The sequence below is a fragment of the Mus caroli genome, unplaced genomic scaffold (assembly GCF_978045245.1).
Source record: "Mus caroli unplaced genomic scaffold, Mus_caroli_1 scaffold_12, whole genome shotgun sequence".
Classification (NCBI taxonomy): Eukaryota; Metazoa; Chordata; class Mammalia; order Rodentia; family Muridae; genus Mus; species Mus caroli.
The window spans coordinates 21,592,510-21,603,981 of NW_028227267.1; the positions used below are offsets into that span (position 1 = coordinate 21,592,510).

The window sequence follows — 11,472 nt, forward strand, 5'->3', positions numbered from 1 at the left end:
CCATGACCCTTTGACCTTGCTGCTCCTCCTGTGGTCTTTAGATCACCTGATGCTTGCGAGAACTATGTGATCTTTGTATCATGTGAGACCTGTTGTGTCTGAACCTGGATCTTAAGAGTATCCCAGGCAGAGTGTATGCATATCAAGTTTATGATTGGACACATTGGGATCAAATTGTGGTCATTCCCATTTCAGAGTCAAAAGACTTGAGCTCCAAAGAGACTCAGTACACTTGCCCATGGCAAGCTGAATGTGGTTCTGGTCTGTTGTAGTCAAAGTGCTTAGCCACAAGCCAGATGTTGCAGGTGTGTGGAGTCTACTATGAGAGTCCAGAAGCATGGACTTGTGAGGACAGTGATGACAGTCCTGGGCCCCCAAGGTAGTGACTTCACTGGGCTCTGGTCCAGGGATTGTATACTCAGCTGTGTGTAGCTTCATCTTTTAGAGCTTGTTAGGGGAGACTCATAATACTCTGTCTTGATGGGATACACTTCCAAGAGACCAAGGAACACCTTCAGGCCGTGGCTACAGGTGGCTCAGAATGTATTTATCTGGTGGAGATATATCAGTCTACATATTGCCTATGAAAAAATGAAGCCCTTTAAAAATGAGTGGTTTTATTCCTAGAAATGGAGTCTAAGGTACAGGTGAAATGGTGACTAGAGCATACCTCTTGATAACACCTTCACAAATATTTCGAGTGTTTAAGTTTAAGAACTGTCCTGAACATCTCACACAGAATGTGAATAGATAGAGGAGCCCCTGATAACAAGCAGGAAGAAAGGCTAACAAGTAGGATAAATCGAACCATTCCCATGTAACCCCCTAGCATTCAAAGCAAGCCATATCAGATCTTGGCCTTCACTAGTGAGCTGATTGAACCAGAAGTCATCTGGAGAAAGATTCCCACCGATACCCAAACTATATGACTGCCCTTTGTTCTTGCCTTCAATGGGCTTACTTTATTCAAGACAGGAGGGTTTCATGGGTCAGCCTGGGCATTAGCAATGTCAGGTTCTAGAGTAAGTGCAAAGAGAAAGTAAAAGAAGAGATATTGGGACAGATCACATCCTGATCCACTGGACTTCCTGCCTACAGGTGGTGGGCTGCCTTTGTACTCAGGGAACCTCAGAATCAGCCCACCCATGGCTCAAGTAGGCTGGTGGGTCATAGGTTCTTCATTGATGCAAGAGTGTATGACTCGGATGTTCAGAGAACACAGGTGTTTTAATAAGTAAATCAGCCTTTCTCATACACAGTCTCCTCCCTTTGATTGTCCCACCATAGTTGTCTTAAAGGCACACTTCCCTTCTGTATTTTACCAAAATCCCTCAAAACACCTTCTGAGACCAGGACCTTCTAAATTTATGATCTGTCATCTGGAACTTTCCCTAAGAGAAAATGTATTCCGTAAGAAACATCCCCTAGTGAGTGTTATTTTCAAAGAGTGCACGAGGTCCAGGGAAAGAGATGGCCTCCCTCAATGGAAGCACAAACAATGGGATTGACACCAGCCAAACCTCATCTTAGGCAATGAGAACTGCTCCCGAGGCTCTTCACAATTGCCCTTTGTTTCTCATTCTGTTAGAAATTATGGGATCATGGAATGAATATGAATTTAGGGATATGGTTTCATCTTTCTGGGTGTCCTCTCATGAGATGGCTGTACCCTAAACGAACCTAGGCCACCCAACAAACAAGACAGATTCCTGGCTCTGTCTTTGCACACATCCAAAGTGTGCTTATGGAATAACAGTCAGCTTTTGCTGCTGGATATAGAAATGGGCAAACCCTACGGGTTCTTGCCCTTGCGGTGTGCCACATAAGACAACTGATGGCAAACAGGTTTAATAAGGGCAGACAGTGTCCCATGGTTCAAACACGGACATCTATTCTACCCCAGTGCATGAATGTTCATTCTGAATGTTTATGAACTTCCCAGGAACGAAGTTCAGAATGCTTCACTATGAAGAATCTATCTATCTATCTATCTATCTATCTATCTATCTATCTATCCCCACCCAGTAAAGAGATAAATAACATTTCCATGTTAAATAGATCTTATTAGAGATTATCTATAAAAGGCATATACAACAATACCCCCAAACTCAAAAGGATCAATATAGCATATCCTGATGTGGAAAATGCTTGTAGATGTGGTTGTTTCCTCTTCTGAATGCTGCAGCTCCCACAGATGGGAACCCATGATGAAATCTGAGGCTCTGGAGGAAGGTAGAGACAAAGGGTATGCATGTTAGAGAAATGATTAGCTAAGTTGGGCAATGAACTCCCTTGGAGGAGGTGGTGTTTAGTTAGGTGAAGGATCTGAATTTACCCAAGGAGGTCATAGGAAAGAACCATACAGAAAATTAATTAAAAGAAAACAAGTGAAGACCCTTATTTGGCCCAGGAGTTGCATGCTTTTGAGACCAGCAGCAAGAAGGTCAGTGCAAGAGCCTGGTGACACAGCGTTGCAAAGTAGAGTATGCTGTGATGGTTTTGGAAATCAATGGTACTAGGCCATGCAGTTTATGGATCTGCCAAGAGAATCTACTTCAGTAGTAGCCCTCAGCAGCAGTCTAAGAAGCAGGGCTTAGAAGTTAGACCTGGAAGCAGAATTGCACATAGGAAACTGTGGAGATCACTGGAAGCAAAGATGCCTAGGCCATGTGGTAGATCTACAGGAAGCAATTCAAGCTTTATTTCTAGTGTTAAAGTTAACAGAATGGGTGGAGGGTTCGTCAGGGATGGTGTTAGATTTTTAGTTTAATGACCCAGTGGGGAGCTGTGTGGATTACTTCAGAAACTAGTTTGAAGATGAAGCAAGCACAGAAGCCTCATCATGCTGGGGATCAGAAGAGAGTCTTTGCAGGCTTCAGTCCCCATGGCCTCCATGTCGCCTCAGGCCCTGCCTCCCAGCACCAGCCACCGTGGTTGGGCTCCTTTCTAGCATGTGGATTTTAGAGACACTGACTCTAAGTGGACTCTCCTGCCTCTTGATTGCCAAAGAATCATGGGCTGGATCCCTCTAGTCTCTTCCCCTGTCAGTCCTTAGCCTTCTCTGTGACTCAAGTCTTCTTCTGTGTCACACTCACAAAGGACATTTGTCACTGAATTTAGACGAAGGGGTTTATCTAGTGAGTTTCCCCTCAAGATCCCTTAAAGTGATCATCTCTATAGAGACTTTCTTCCAGTGGGGCCACAACAGGTGCCAGCTGCAATGTGGGCTAGGTGGCTGGTGCAGGTGTATAGACTATTTGCTAACATTTCTTAGTCATCACTCCCCTGTGTCTGCTGCAGTACATTGGTCTTTCTAGACTGATGGTGGACTCTCCTGAATGAGAGAGAGAGAGAGAGAGAGAGAGAGAGAGAGAGAGAGAGAGAGAACAAGTATGTGTTATGTGTGTCACATGTATGTCTGTGTGTGTCTATGAGTCCACCTCACAAATAATTTTTCATACACCTTGTAGAGTCTTTTGAAGCAATGCATTGAACCACAGATGGGGCGAGGCTGACTCTGGCTAGTCATTTGAACCTTCACACAAGAGCCACAACCTAAAGTATCTGAGCTGGTAGTTCACAGCTTTGTCACCAGATCTGCACACAAGCTACCCATAAGCCCTGGGTCTTCCGGTTTGCCTTACTACCAGTTATCCATCACTTTTTTTTTTTTTTACATTTCAAATGTTATCTCCCTTCCTAGTTTCCCCTCCGAAAACCCCTATCTCATCCCCTCCCACCAACCCACTCCCACCTCACTGCCCTAATGTTCCCATACAATGGGGCATTGAGCCTCCAGAGGACCAAAGACCTCCCCTCTCTTTGATGCTGGACAAGGCCATCCTCTGCTATATATGCAGCTGGAGCCATGGGTCCCTCCATGTGTACTCTGGTTGGTGGCTTATGCACCATATTAATGCACCATTCATTCAACCCAGCCCCCATTCCTAAAATTTAAAGTTAAAGAATAGAGTTGTTCCTTATGCAGATCTGTAACTAAGTCTGCTATGATTTGCTGTCTGATGGGCATTTCAAAACTCTCACTGCCATTTCTTGGCATATTCCTGGAAGAGTAGGCAAGATAAGGTTGGTTTGAACCATCTGTCTTTTTTTTTCCAATTTTTTATTAGGTATTTTCTTCATTTCCATTTCAAATGCTATCCTGAAAGTACCCTATACCCTTCCCCCTGCTTTGCTCTTCTACCCACCCACTCCCGCTTCTTGGCCCTAGTGTTTCCCTGTACTGAGGCATATAAAGTTTGCAAGACCATTGCTCTTCCCAATGATGAATGACTAGGCCATCTTCTGCTACATGTGCAGCTAGAGACACGAGCTCTGGGGTACTGGTTAGTCCATATTGTTGCTCCACCTATAGGGTTGCAGACCTCTTCAGCTCCTTGGGTACTTTCTCTAGCTCCTCCATTGGGGGCCCTGTATTCCATCTAATAGCTGACTGTGAGCATCCACTTCTGTGTTTGCCAGGCACTGGCATAGCCTCATACGGGACAGTTATCAGGGTCCTTTGAGCAAAATCTTGCTGGCATATGCAATAGTGTCTGTGTTTGATGGCTGATTATGGGATGGATCCCCAGGTGCAGCAGTCTCTGGATGGTCCATCCTTTTGTCTCAGCTCCAAACTTTGTCTCTGTAACTCCTTCCATGGGTGTTTTGTTCCCAATTCTAAGAAGAGGCGAAGTGTCCACACTTTGGTCTTTATTCTTCTTGAGTTTCATGTGTTTTGCAAATTGTATCTTGGGTATTCTAAGTTTCTGGGCTAATATCCACTTATCAGTGAGTACATATCATGTGAGTTCTTTTGTGATTGGGTTACCTCACTCAGGAGGATGCCCTCCAAATCTAGCCATTTGCCTAGGAATTTCATAAATTCATTGTTTAACATCTCTTTATCAAAGAGAAAGCCTAGAGAGGTGTCTGTAGGCTACCTTCCTGGAGGAGAGGGCACAGAGCTTCTTGGTGCCACACTTCTTCAAATGCCACCACAGCCTGGGCAAGCAGCTGTTCCACTTTTGCAGCAGGCCCTATAGTTCACCACTGTTGCATTCTGGTCAGGTGTTCACCTGCTTACTGCTTCTGGGATAATTGTCCTCCTTTTCCCTCTTGTTTTTATCATCTCTGTAATTTGTCTTTTTTTTTTTTAATTTCACCATTCTGGGGAACTTAGAGGCAGTTTTCTGTACACCGTCCCCGGTTTGAAACCATACTACATCCTATCCAGATGCCCACACAGTAGACATCTTTCTGCATCCTCATTTCCACTTCCTGGAGGCCCAGCACTGCTTACACACAGTTCCCTGCATGGTCCTGACCTGATGGATGTACTAGAGTAGGTAGTTCTGTTGGCTCATGATCCTGCGTGTATTCTGCAGCAGCTCCTTCAGGACATGGGAAAGCACTTGGTCACCAGGTTGATAAGGTAGCTGCCACACAGGAAGCAGGATATATAGGCATTTATGTCCCAAAGCTTAGTCTTTCTGTTCACATCTTTGGCTTCTCTCATGGACATCTTAGAGCCCTTCCTCACCCCATAGCATGGGAGTGTCAAGCCATCAAACATGAACTGAGCCTTCTGGCCTCACAACCCTGGCTGGTGTCTGTACTTCCCTTCTAGCTTGTACTTCTTTTCCATTGAAAATGCAAGCCTAGCCTCCAGATTAGATTGTAAGGCTTGTATGCTGGGAGACTAGAAGAGGCCTATGTGTCCTAGGAAAGGCATTGCTTCTTCCAGTCCCCCCCCCAAAGATAAGGAGAAAGATAACATTGTCCTTGAATGGGGTCTGCAACCCTATAGGTGGAACAACAATATGAACTAACCAGTACCCTCAGAGCTCGTGTCTCTAGCTTCATATGGAACAAAAGATGGCCTAGTTGGCCATCATTGGGAAGGAGGCCTCTTGGTCTTGCAAACTTTATATGCCTCAGTACAGGGGAACGCCAGGGCCAAGAAGTGGGAGTGGGTGGGTAGGGGAGCAAGGCGGGGGTGGGGTAGGGGGGAGGGTATAGGGTACTTTCAGGATAGCATTTGAAATGTAAATTAAGAAAATATCTAATAAAAAATAAAACAAAATAAAAAGATAACATTGTCCTTGTAATATGTCATCAATGAAGCCCAAAGCATTTTCTATCTTTTGATATAAGTAAATGAATAAATGTAGATGTTAGTATGGCTGTCCAGAGGAGCAGGCCCAAGCTCACTTTGGAGATTGGGATTTTCAATAGAACAGGATTGTTACAAAAGTTTGTAAAGAAAGGAACCCAGATACCACTCGGAACTCGAGGTGTCGGGAATGGGGGCCATGGGCCAGTGATGAACCCGGGGCCTGGGAGAGGGGAAAATCTGGCTTAGCTCAGGGGTGAGTGTCCTGAGTGTAGAGGACCTTTTTCAGGAGACTTAGGCAGACTTCTGTATGACAAAGGCTTCCCCACATGGAGGTTCTTGATGAGAGAGAGAGTCCTTAGTTGTCTAAACTGTTTATTCATCATGGAAAAATGGTGCATACAACTTACTCAGGGTGGACCAGAGATTAAATACCTTTTGCAGGAAGGAATGTCTGGGAAGGGAAGCTTATTGGCTAAGCCCTCAGGACCAGCTCATCTAGATACCTCATTCGCATGAAGAACTCTGTGCTCTGTATTACATGACTAGCTGCCCCAATCCTCATGTGAGGTGTCATGGTCATGTGCTCCAAGACAAGAACCAGGTTAGATGTAGATGAACCATCTACAGTTCTCAGATATGAGAATTTCCAGGGTTTCTGAATCCACTTAACTTCTCCAGGTTTTTGTCTGGTGACCCCGCTCCTCTTGCCCCACATGTCATGGTCTTCCAACAGTCGTAGGGATTGCCTGTGGATCCTTTCCAGCTAGCCAACTGGTGAAGGGAGAATAAGCAAGAATGCAAAACAGTATGTGTTAGGGACAGTTCCTAGAGCACTTCTGCCCACATGCTGGAGGGATAAAGTAGTTATATGGTCATAGCTGGATGTAAGGAGCCTGCACAGTACAGCTTGAAGTGGTGGTTATGGGTTCCTCTTCCACAGGATAGGGTTCTTGAAAGTTGTCAAGAACAAGGCCTACCTTTAAAGACACCAAGTGAGATTTTGAAGGTGGCAATAGGGTAAAACTGGCCACTATGCATGGAAATGATTGGTGATCCAGAATAAAAGGAAGTACAACACACCCAAATATAAGATGATAGTTCATGTAATTAACAAAGAAGTTATCTACCAATGCATATGCATATTGCATATGCCTGTATAGAAGGGAATATGATAGTCTGCACAGTATATGCACATGAACTTTCAAACTGTGGTGTGAAAGTTGGCTTGACAAGTTATGCTGCAGTCTATTGCACTAGCCTGTGGCTGGCCCACAGGCTTCTGAATAGGTTTGGTATGGACAAGATCTATGAAGGCCAGGTAGAAGTGACTGGAGAGGAATAGAATGTAGAAAGCATTGACAGTCAGCCTGGTGCCTTTACCTGCTATTTGGATGCAGGTCTTGTTCAATTTACAACTGGCAATAAAGTTTTTGGGGCCCTGAAGGGGGATGTGGATAGAGGCTTGTCCTTATAATACCAAATGATTGCCTGGTTATGACTCTGAAAGCAAGGAGTTCAATGCAGAGGTACATCGGAAGCGAGGCTACATGTGCTACCTAATGGAGGAAGATGAAGATGCATATAAGATACAGTTCTCTTAGTACTCAAGAGCAATGTAACTCCAGACACGATGGAGGAGATGTATAAGAAAGCTCATGCTGCTATCCGATAGAATCCAGTCTATGAGAATAAGCCCAAGAGAGAAGTGAAGTAAAATGTGAGAAGCCCTTGCAGAGTGGCAGTTGCAGAGTGGCAGTTGGCTACAGCTGGCCACCACACATACATAGGCAGTAAAGGTTCTTTTGCCAAGATGAGGTTTTGAGAATTAACCAAAGTTAACCAATCAGATGAGAGACAAGTTAACCAATCAGATGAGAGAGAACGCCTCTCCTAGGCCTATATAAGCAGCACCAGTTCTAGGCTTGGGGTCACTTTGCCTCTGCAATCAAGCTCTCCCAATAAACGTGTGCGGAAGGATCCTGTTGCAGCGTCGTTCTTCCTGGCCAGTCGGGCGCGCACAAGAGTAAAAGAGGAAGGACTGTCCCAATATGTGTCTTGCCCAGAGGAAAGATCAAGTTGCTCAAAGATGGCAAGCTTCCTCAGAGCACAGGAATGGGCTGCTGAAAGCTAAAGCAATTTTCTTTGAAGATATTTTTAAAATAAAGACAATAAATGAATAAATATAATGACCAAGCAGGAAAAAAACATGTGGAATCACACAAGGAAAGCTCGGGAGGTCCTACTTTCTTTATCTGTGACCAGATTAAATGCCTTATGTTTGTCCCTCTTAGGGCTATCCCTCCCTGCCTTAATTTCTACCCTTCTCTTCCCTCATTTCTTCTCCCACTACTTCTTCACTTCCCTTAGAATCTGTTTGTGGCTGACTCTTTGGACAGCATGGCTACCCAAAGCTCTTTAGAACTAGTTTCTGTCCTGTGAGCTGCTTTCATACTACCTAAGTTGACAGAGGAAAAATATTAGAGCAAAAAATAAATTAAAAAAAAGCAAGAATTGTGCCTCTTTGACAGCAGCCAGGGCAAGGAAGTTCTGCACTGTACTCTGAAGCTGAATGGGCCTAGAACATTTGGCTCATGTATGTGTGACTTTAAAGTGGTATTTAATTAAAAAGTTGCAAGCTCATGAAACAAAGGATTCCGTTGGGCTCTCCCTTGTACAGTTCCAGTTTCTAGGAAATAATAATGTGTGATTTATGGGCTTCTTTTCCACAGAAGTATGGAAGTTATATGTAGTTCGTGTTTGAATGAGAAAGAAAAATCCCCTATGGGAGCTCATTATCTGTCTGGCTAACAAACGACAAAGGACAAATCTGGAAACATCTTTCTTGGTCAGCTAATATTTATGACACATCCCGATGGTAGAACATTATTCTCAGGACAGGCTCTGGAGTTTATTATTGTTATTATTTTTTGTCTTCTCATTCTTCATGAATGCATCATTTAAAAAAAAAGTTTTGGGCCAGATGTATGCTTTTTTCCTTTAGGGTCATTGGTGGAAAAGAAGTCCTATATAACCATGAATGGGTCTTTGTGCAGCAGATAGAGGTTAGCCCAGAAACCCACCACTAGTCAAAGCACAGAGAAAATGCCTCAGTGGGGTATTTATATCATCCCTTCTCTAAGACCCGGGGACCATCATGGAAGAAGGTGCAGGAAGACTCTACGAGCCAGAGATGGGAAGGACTTGAGTGAAACAATGTCTGCAGGACACAACATGGCTGTTACACCTGTGAAGTCACAGCAGCTGGGGTTGCCTGCACAAGGTCAAGCCATTTGATATTCTAGACCCTACTTCCAGATGAGGCTCCTGCAGGGACAGCCATTTCTTTCCTTTAAAAATGTGGAATCAGGTAGGTTGACCATGCTCCATTGTATGGCTCCATACCTATGAGTTATAAGAAGTAAAAATTGTAACCAAGGGGTTGTTACAAACCAAAAGGGAGGACATGAAGTTTTGGAAAGGCAGGGAGGTTCAGATAGACCTAGGAGGAATTAAGCGAGGGAGGAAAGGATAACAATATATTGTATGAAATTATTAAAGAATCATTTAAAATGCTATTTTTTTTTCAAAAACTGAATGGTAAATTCTACATCCTGTGCAATACTATTTGGAGTTAGTTAGCTAATCAGTTTGCCTATCTATCTATCTATCTATCTATCTATCTATCTATCTATCTATCTATCTAATTTCTGTTCCAGGCATGGAATCCAGAGCCTCATGTATGTTACTGTCATTGAGAAAATCTCTATCTATCAGACCATTTTAAAGAGAAAGGACAGTGTTCTTGTTAGAATGTGAAATGCCCCTAACAGTCTCATGTGATTGAACAATTGACTGCATCTGGTAGCATTGTTTGAAAGTATCTAGAACCTTTAGGAGATAAGACTTCTCTGAATGAAATAAGTCACTGGGATTTTAGGTTTAGCCTAGACCATCCTAGCCTAGTTTCCATTCTTCTTCCTGACCACGAATGCAATGTGACCAAAGTGACTCTGGATTCTGCCACTGTGTCTTTTTCACCATGCCCTTCCCACCATGACAGACTATATTCCTTTTAATTAAGGACCAACATGACTCCTCCCTCCATCAAGTTTCTTCATGTGAAGTACTTCATTATAAAGGGAAAAGTGACTAGTAGAAGCAGCCATGTTCCTTTTCTGTTCATGAGCTTGACATGACATCAAAGAGCTTATTCTAAGATCTACTGTACTTGTGGGCAGAGATTGTTTTTGAGACTCTGAACTCAACCAAGAGTTCCTTCTCACTGTTACTGGTGTTTTACCACTGTGGCTCTGCTTAGTTTTCTGGTGAGTGTATGTGGTCTGTGTGCCCCAAAGCTGTGAGCCACAGACTCACTGAGGGCTGAGATGCTGCTTTGCCCACATTAACTGTCTCCCATGTGTATAAAGCAGACGTTGGCATCTAACATGCATTCTGGATATTAGGGAGGAAGATACAGAGGAAGGGACTAGAAAGAAAAAGAAACAGATCGTGAGAATGAGGTTCCCCTTGACTGAGACTTGGCAACATCCTTTGTGCCTGACTCAGGTCAAGGGATTTGCCACCCTTGGTTCCTCTCCATGTAACCTGCAGGCAACACTCCACTAATGAGAAAAGCCCCAGCTGCTCCTTAGATCATCTCTCGGGCTGATCCTCCTTCAGTCTGACTTAACCCTCTAGGGCTACTAAACTAAAGAGAAACTGCGGAGGAAGTTCATGAGTTCAAACATTTTAAATTATTTTAGATTTTCTTCTCACTAGGGAGCACCTTAACAAGATCTCTAAAAATGATAGTCATTTCATTCCCATGGGTTTTAAAGACATCAGTCCACCCTGGTGCCCATCAGGCTCTGGGGAGAAGGACTGACATGCAGTCAAGCCCATTTTCTGTTCCTATGAACTGGGAGTCTTTGCTTGGCCCCCAGGTCCTGAGCCCCAGAGAGTGACAAGGGAAGAGCCCTGGCAGTCTGAGCTGGAGGCCGCTGTCTGGGGGTCTCATTCTCATCACTGACTAGCTGCAGGATCTGGGGCATAGCTCTTACCTTCGTTTGTCAAGACTAGCATTTGGCAAATATACCTCCTGGTGGTATATTCTACTCAGGGTTGCTGAGATGAGGCAGCGATCAGGGAGGGGTTTAGCATGATGTGAGCACACAGTAGGAGCTTTGTCCGTATCATTTATCATTGCCATGCTTATCATTAGCCCAGCTCCCTGGGAAATACTGAGAATGGATTTTTATAGAATATCATGGGAGAGGCTGAATCTTGGGTTGGACTAGATCAACTAGGGTGCATTTATTTCATGCACCTATCTTTCCTATGTCTATTGTAGAACA

General features: G+C 44.0%; 1 pseudogene; it reads left to right on the forward strand.

The window, feature by feature from the left end:
• The first annotated feature begins 296 nt into the window (after nucleotides 1-296).
• Nucleotides 297-8,249, forward strand: LOC110309673 (large ribosomal subunit protein uL18-like; annotated as a pseudogene).
• The last annotated feature ends 3,223 nt before the right edge of the window (nucleotides 8,250-11,472 follow it).